The following is an 8,337-nucleotide window of genomic DNA, read 5'->3' as shown; positions in this document are numbered from 1 at the left end:
CTATCTTGGAAGCATTGCAAACTTCCAAATCCCAAGAACTAGTTCTGAAAAAGCTTGAATCTTGGGACAGACCTTCCTGAACTTTGACCATCACTCTAGGGTCTTTGTGGCTGCTGAAGGCAAACCACTCCTCCCTCAGAGTTTCCAATACAAGGCATACATTTCTATTCATGCAGATGGGGAGGGGGAGGTAGAGAAAGGAGAAGTGGTTTGGCACAAGAGAATTTGATGATACAATCAAAAGGTAATGCATATTTTTCCTTTGTCCTACTTGTCAGGCATTTAATTAACCTGCATTCCTAGTAATGGCTTTTGATTTTTGACAGCCACCCTTTAGCTTACACCTCTTTTGAGTTATTTACAAATCAATTAAATTAACATGTGAAAATCTGACCATTATAAAATTTGTCTCATTAGTGTGGATCAGCTGACTAGCTAGTAGAAGCTTTTCCTATTGCAAGAACTACAGCTACTTTTGTGGTGGAAATGATATTCAAAGAAACTGTTACATGGTTTTGCCCTTCAGTTAACATTGACTCAGATGTAGAATTCGTTTCACTGACATGGTCCTATCTTGAATTTATTCTTGTCTTGGAATAGCTATTATATTTCATACCCTTGATTACTCCCAGATTCCAGTCAAGTTGAATGGATGAATAAAGAACTTAAGACTATGACAGAAAAATTGTTTTCAAACACACCATAATATAACCTGGCCCTCTTTCTCTGCATGATTTCCGTCCCAGAAATCAAGTCTACATTAAGAATTTTCATCAAATACTTGGTTACAACATGCCTAGGTAAGCTTGTTCCAAGTGTTGCTGATACTCCTACTGCACCAAAGATCATGGAAATGAGTCTTCATTACACTGTTTTTCAGGTAAAAACCTATAATTTTTTTCTTATTTTAATATTGTCACTTGTTATTTTTACTTTTTCTGGTAATTAGATCATATCTATTAACTCTTCCCAGGAGGGTAAAGAAATAGAAAGCTCTCATTTTTCTGAACAATTAAAAATTTCAGGGAGATAGTGCTTTCTGTTTTTCTCCTTGCTCTATGTTGTACATACACACACATATTATTTTGACTGTAACAAATGGTTTTGGTCATACTTGTGGAATAGTCTTGATTTTGATATTTTTATCCTATGGTTCTTTCCTCTCCAATAAACTCTTCTCATGATGTCTTGAGAAAGGAGGATTCAGAAAATAATATCCTCCCTTCTTGGGATTTTTCTGTTTGGGAATTTTCAGCAAATATTGCCAATTGTATTCTTTTTTACCTGGTTACTGTATGCTTTATCCTTTAACTATATACCTGAATACTATTTTTGTCCAATCACATGAATCTAATTTTTCTTATTGCTTAGTTCTTTTTAAAATTCTATTTTATTTTTTTCAATTATAAGTAAAATCAATTTTTAGCATTCATTAATATTGCAAATTCTCTCTCTCTCTCCCCTCTCCTCCTCCTAAAATGGTAAACAATTTGATGTAAATTATATATGTGCAATCCTGTAAAACATATTTCCATATTAGTCACAGTTGTGAAAGAAAATACAAAAAAGTAAGTGAAAAAAGTATGCTTTGATCTGCATTCAGAGTTTATCAGTTCTTTATCTGTATGTAGATAGCATTTTCCAAAATGAGTTCTTGATAATAATCTTGGATCATTGTATTGCTGAGAGTCATTCCTGGTTGATCATCTCAGAATGTTCACTTTTCAAAAATTTTGTACAATATTTTCCTGATTCTGTTCGCTTCACTTTGTTCATACAAATCTTTTCAGATTTTTCAGAAATTTGCCTGCTTATCATTTTTATATCATAATAGTATTACTAAATTCATATATCACAGCTTGTTCAACCATTCCCCAATTGAAGAGCATCCCCTCAATTTCCAATATTTTGCCATCATGAAAGGAGCTGCTATAAATAAATAATTTGTACTTATAAATATATTTGTATTTATGATCTTTTTAGGATACAGAACTAGTTGTGGTATTGCTGGATCAAATGGCATGTCTAGTTTGGTTGCTCTTTGATTATTGCTTCAAAATGCTCTCCAGAATAGTTAGATCAGTTCACAATTTTGCCAATAGTGCATTACTGTCTCAATTTTTTACATCCTTTCCAACATTTATTTCTTTATTCGTCATCCTTTTGTCATTTCCTTTTTAGCCAATTTGATAGGTGTGGGGTTGTAGCTCAGAGATGTTTTAATTTACATTTCTCCAGGGTGGAGCCAAGAGGGAGACAAGAAAGGATCATCTCTTAGGCACTCTCTCATAAAATTTCTAAACTAAGGACTCTAACTAAATTTTTGAGAGACAGAACCCACAGAGGGACCCAGTGAGGCAGTTCTCCTACTCAAGGTAATCTGGAAAAGAACAGAAAGGCTCTGCTCCCCGGGGTTGGAGGAGTGGCCTGCCAGAGTAAAAGAACTTCAGCCTCCTGAAGGCAGCCCCAGGGCACTGGGAGCTGTGGCTCACAGCAGCAGGGGAGTTTCCCGATCTACACTCTGGGGAGCACCAGGCCCAACTTGGGGGAACAGCAGGGGGAAACTCTGCCAGAGCAAACACATGAAGCCCAGCCCTCAGCGCACATAGCAAGCAGCATGGCCAGGGAAGCCCAGATCCAGGAACAGGAAGCAGAAGCCGGTAAGCAGGAGCCCCAAGGGAATAAGTGCAGAGCCTTGGGAGGGAGCAGACAGAGAGACTGCTGAGCTCTGTCCTCTGTCACTGGAACAGGACTCTGGGGTTCTGACCACATTCAGATCCTGATTGCAGTCTAGCCCTCCCCCATAGAACAGCAGCCCCCCCCCACCTCAGCCCTGTGGCAGAGAGGGGGGGTGCATATGGTCATTCACAGACCAGGAGGGAGGACAGAGCCTCAAACAATAAGATCCTTGTGGGAGTGTCCCAAAAGCTCAGGAAGCACCCCAAAACCAGACTCAGAGTGGGAAAATGAGCAAGCAAATTAAAAAGAGGAACACCATTGAGAAATACTTTGCCTGTGAGCCCAAGAGGGATCAAAATACTCAGTCTGAAGATGAGGAAGCACAAATTCCTGAATCTAAAGACTCCAAGAAAAACAAAAATTGGGCTCAGGCTATGATAGAGCTCAAAAAAGACTTTGAAATTCAAATGAGGGAGATAGGAGAAAAACTTGGAAAAGAAATGAGAGAGATGCAGGAAAAACATGAAAATGAAGTCAGCAGCTTAGTCAAGGAAATCCAAAAAAATGCTGAAGAAAATAGCATGCTAAAAACCAGCTTAGGTCAAATGGATAAAACAGTTCAAAAAGTTATTGATGAGAAGAATGCTTTAAGAAGCAGAATTGGCCAGATGGAAAAAGAGAAAATCTTTCAGACAAAGAATAGAACTCAGGGAGAGTGATGAATTCACCAGAAATCAGGACTCAATACTTCAAAACCAAAAGAATGAAAAATTAGAAGAAAATGTGAAACATCTCATTGAAGAAACAACTGATATGGAAAACAGATTTAGGAAAGATAATTTTAAAATTATTGGAATACCTGAAAGTCATGATCAGGAAAAGAGCCTTGACATCATTTTCAAAGAATTACTACAGGAAAATTGCCCTGATATCCTAGAAGCAAAGGGCAAAATAGAAATGGAGAGAATCTACCAATCTCCCGGAGAAATGGATCCAAAAAAACCAACCCCTAGGGATATTATAGCCAAGTTCCAGACCTCCCAAGTCAAAGAGAAAATATTATAAGCAGCCAGAAGGACACAATTCAAATACCATGGAGCTGCAATCAGGATCTCACAGTACTTAACAGCTACTACATTAAAAGCTCGTAGGGCTTGAAATATAATATTCCAGAAGGCAAACGAGCTTCAAATGCAACCAAGAATCAACTACCCAGCAAAAATGAATGTCCTCCTCCAGGGAAAAAGATGGACTTTCAATGAACCAGGGAATTTCAAATGTTTCTGTTGGAATGGCCAGAGCTGAACAGAAGGTTTGTTCTTCAAATACAGGACGCAGGTGAAGCATAGAGAGTGGAGGAGAAGGGGGTAAATATGAGGGACTTAATGGTGATGAACTGCATGTATTCCTGTATAGAAAAATGACACTGATAATACTCATATGAACCTTCTCAATTAACAGAGCAGGTAGAAGGAGCTTTTATAGATGAAGTACAGGAGAAAGCTGAATTTGAAGATAAAATATGGTGTAAAAATGGAGTCAATAGAAAAAAGGGAAATGTAACGGGAGAAAGAAAAAGGAGAGGAGGAATAGGCCAAGATATTTCATATAATAAGATTTTTCTTTTTTTTTTCTTTTTTTTAATGGTCAGGAAGGCTTTTACTGAAACAGCCCAGAACCACAGAAAGTTGGGAGGCACCTCTCACCCCAAGGGGGCCTGGCCCAGCCTCAGGATTCCAGGGACCAGAGGGAGTCTGTCAGCCCCCACTCTCAAGGACATACTGGCCACCCCAGGGGCAGAGGGACACCCACCTTCCTTCCCGGCCACCCTTTTCTACAGAAGGCACAGTCTAATCAGGGGCCCTTGAATGAGGGGGGGAAACTGGGGCAAACTTTCTGAAGGCACTTGAATCCATCCTGGGAGTTGAGGTTAAGAGGCCAGCCTAAAGACTCTTGGAGATAAGGAAGTTAAATTGGGCCCCCCGCCCCAGCTCTGGGCACCCATCCTCTCCCCACTAAGGTAGGGCTATGTCTCTACTGGATCAGGAGGAGTGGGGCAGCCGGGTCTCTCCCCTCTGTGGGAGGCCATATCTGGCTGCCCTGTGACCGCTGGGCAGCTAGCCTGTCAAGGAGGGGCCCATCTGGGGCAGAAGCAGGCAGGGCAGGTGCTCCCCAACTTCCCTACCCCAATCAGTAGTGTTGCTACAGCAGTCACACTTGGCTACAATAGCTGGAGTAGAAAGAGAGAGAGGTGGCAATAACCTCGCCTGGGGCCCCATGCTATCCCCCTTCCCCTGGCAGAGACAGGCGCCGCCCCACAGGCCCTAATAACGTTCCAGCTTCAGGCTTTTGTACAGGCAACAGGTGAAAATCATGCCAAAGATCGGGACACAGGCAATCCCCAGGCCCAAGGCCCCAATGATCTTCAGGTGCTCCTGAATGAACTTCTCCAGTTTGGTGATGCAGCCGCCCTCCACTGTGTAGATGTTGGACATGTGGACCCGCTGGCCACAAGCTTCCACAACAGTCTTACAGCAGCTGTCGGGGTCCTTCCGGCCATTGGCCTCCGCAGACAGAATCCACATGCTCTTCTGCCAGTCTTCAGAATGGTTGCTCCCACAGCACTTGAACTCCAGCTGCAACTTGTCCACAGCCATGGTGACCCCTTCCTGGCCAGGCTGGTGGTATTTCTGGATCATGGTATCCTTGAGGTTGTCCTTCAGCTCTGAGCTCAGCTGATGACTGTAGATGTAGGCCAGGATGCCAGCAATGACCACAAGTAGGAATATGAGGAACAGCAGGATAAAATACAGCTGAAGCAGATTCCTACTCTCCTTGAAGGTGGCACAGCAGCCCAGGATCCCCGTCACCATGACCACAGCCCCAGCCACCACCAGGATGTAGTCCATGGCCATATACGTGTTGGAGGCCAGGAGGCTGATGTAGGCACCCTTGAAGGCCAATGTCCAGATGCCTACCACGATGACAAACAGGCCAGTGATCCAGAAGCAGAAGTTGAAGGTGAAGAGGAGGTATTTGAGGCAGATGGTACCACATGTCTCCTTCTTCTCATTATACTCACCCATCTTGAGAGCCTGGGTAGGGAGAGGGACACTTGCCTGTGGTCTGAGGAGGCAGGACGGTGGCAGCGGCTGTGGAGGGCTGGGCCAGACTGGATGGAATGTGAAGCCTCGGGCAGATTTTTCTTTATTACAATGAGTTATTTCAATGTTATGGAAGGGGGTAAGGCAAGGGGGAATGAGGGAATCTTTGCTCTCATCAGAGGTGGTTAGGAGAGGAAACAGCATGTATACTCAATGGGGTATAGACATCTGGAATAAGAAAGCGGGGGGGGGGAATAGGGAAGGGGGGGGATGTGAATGATGGAGGAGAGAGTGGTCAGATATAACACATTTTCTTTTTTACTTCTTGCAAGGGGCTAGGATTGGATAGCCTGTCCGGGACCATAGAGCCAAGTGGATGCTGGGCATAAGGGGTGGTAGGGGGGCTCGGTGTCTCTTGACCCCAGGGCCAGGGATCTGTCTGCTGTGCCACTCAGCTACCCTACAGCAGAGTTAGAGTGAAAGGAGAGAGAAAATATAGCACATGGTTGTGGAGAAAGAGGAAAGGAGGGAGTTGCGATCAGTAATGGCATCGGCGGAAAAATATGGAAGTAACTTTTGTGATGGACTTATCATAAAGAATGTAATCCACCCACAACAGAGTTGGTGGTGTTAGAAAACAGACTGAAGCACATTTATTATTATTATATTATTATTATTATTATTTGGGGGGTGCAGGGCAAATGGGGCTGGGTGGCCTGCCTGGGGCTGCATAGCAGGGTTATCCTTGGGTGTCTGAGGCCAAATTTGGATCAAGGTGCTACTGGCTCAAGGGCCAGTGCTCTGTCCGACCCCCAGCCGCCCCTACTATTATTACTATTTTTATTTTATTTTGTGTCTTTTTTTTTCTTTTTTTGGTTTTTGCAGGGCAGTGGGGTTGGGGTGGCTTGCATGGGGTCAACAGCTGGGTGATGGTTGGGTATATGGGGTCGGATTTGGGCTTGGGTGCTCTTGGCTCTAGGGCTGGTGTTCCGTCCACTGTGCCACCTGGCCATACCTGCAATTATTACTATTATTTTTTTAATTTTAATTTTTTCTCTCCCCTTTATTGCTCAAGGGAATCTATATTTTTTTGGGGGGAGAGGTATATTGTTTACTCTTAAATAAGAATCTTTTATTAATGTATAAAAAGCATTGTTTGTATAAAATGAGAATAAATATTAAATACAAAAAAATTTACATTTCTCTGATCAAAAGTGATTTATAGCACTTCTTCATATGCCTTTAAATAACTTAGATTTTTTTCATCTGAAAACTACCTGGTCATATCCTTTGACCATTTATCAATTGAGAAATAGCTTGTATTCTAATAAATCTGACTCAATTTTTCATGTATTTGAGAAAGGATGCCTTTATCAGAGACACTTACTATAAAGATAGTTTCCCAGTTTTCTGCTTTTCTTCTAATCTTGGTTGCACTGATTTTGTTTATGCATTATTAAATTTAATATAATCAAAATTATCTATTTTACAGTTTATAATCCAACACCACATAGATTTTTTTTTTTGCAAGACAGTGGGGTTAAATGTCTTGCCCAAGGTCACACAGCTAGGTAATTATTAACTGTCAAATTTGAACGCAGGTCCTCTTGACTCCAGGGCTGGTGCTCTATCCAATGTCCCACCTGGCTACCCCCAATTCCATGCAGTTTTGATGATTATTGCATTTTAATATAATTTTATATCTGGTATTCCTTTTCATTTTTTCATTAATTTTCCTGATATTCTTTATCTTTTGTTCTTCCAGATGAATTTTGTTGTTATTTTTTCTAGTTCTATCAAATAATTGTTTTTTATTTTGATTGGTATGGTTCTGAATAAGTAAATTAGTTTTAGGCAAAATTGTCATTTTGATTATATTGGCTTAGCCTATCCTTAAGCAACTGATATTTTTCCCATTGTTAGGTCTAAGTTTGTAACAAAAGTGTGTTGCAATTATGTTCATATAGTTCTTGGGTTTGTCTTAACAGGTAGACTCCCAAGTATTTTTATAATGTTTACTTTTTTTGTCTTTTTAAATTTTTTTTAAGGCAATGGTGTTAAATGACTTGCCCAAGGTCACACAGCTAGGGAATTATTAAGTGTCTGAGGCTGGATTTCAACTCAAGTCCTCCTGACTTGAGGCCTGATGCTCTATCCACTGTGCTACCTACCTGCCTCTACAATTATTTTAAATGAAATTTCTCTTTCTAGGGGCGGCTAGGTGGCACAGTGGATAAAGCACTGGCCTTGGAGTCAGGAGTACCTGGGTTCAAATTGGTCCCAGTCGTTTAATAATTACCTAGCTGTGTGGCCTTGGGCAAGCCACTTAACCCCACTGCCTAGCAAAAACCTAGAAAAAGAAATTCTCTTTTTATCTCTTGTTCCTGGGCTTTGTTGGTCATATATATACATACATATTTATGATTTATGAGGTTTTTCTTATATCCTGCCAATTTGCTAAAATTGTTAATTATTTCAAGTAGTTTTTTAATTTAATTTTCTAGGATTCTCTAAGTATATCATCATGTCATCTGCAAAGAGCAATAATTTTATT

The 8,337-nt window shown here is 41.2% G+C and overlaps 1 pseudogene; it reads right to left on the bottom strand.

The window, feature by feature from the left end:
• Nucleotides 1–4,998: 4,998 nt before the first annotated feature.
• LOC141501080 (CD151 antigen pseudogene) lies at nucleotides 4,999–5,783 on the bottom strand (annotated as a pseudogene).
• Between the last annotated feature and the right edge of the window lie 2,554 nt (nucleotides 5,784–8,337).

The sequence above is a fragment of the Macrotis lagotis genome, chromosome X (assembly GCF_037893015.1).
Source record: "Macrotis lagotis isolate mMagLag1 chromosome X, bilby.v1.9.chrom.fasta, whole genome shotgun sequence".
In the NCBI taxonomy this organism is placed as follows: domain Eukaryota; kingdom Metazoa; phylum Chordata; class Mammalia; order Peramelemorphia; family Peramelidae; genus Macrotis; species Macrotis lagotis.
This window is presented reverse-complemented; position numbering and strand designations above follow the sequence as displayed.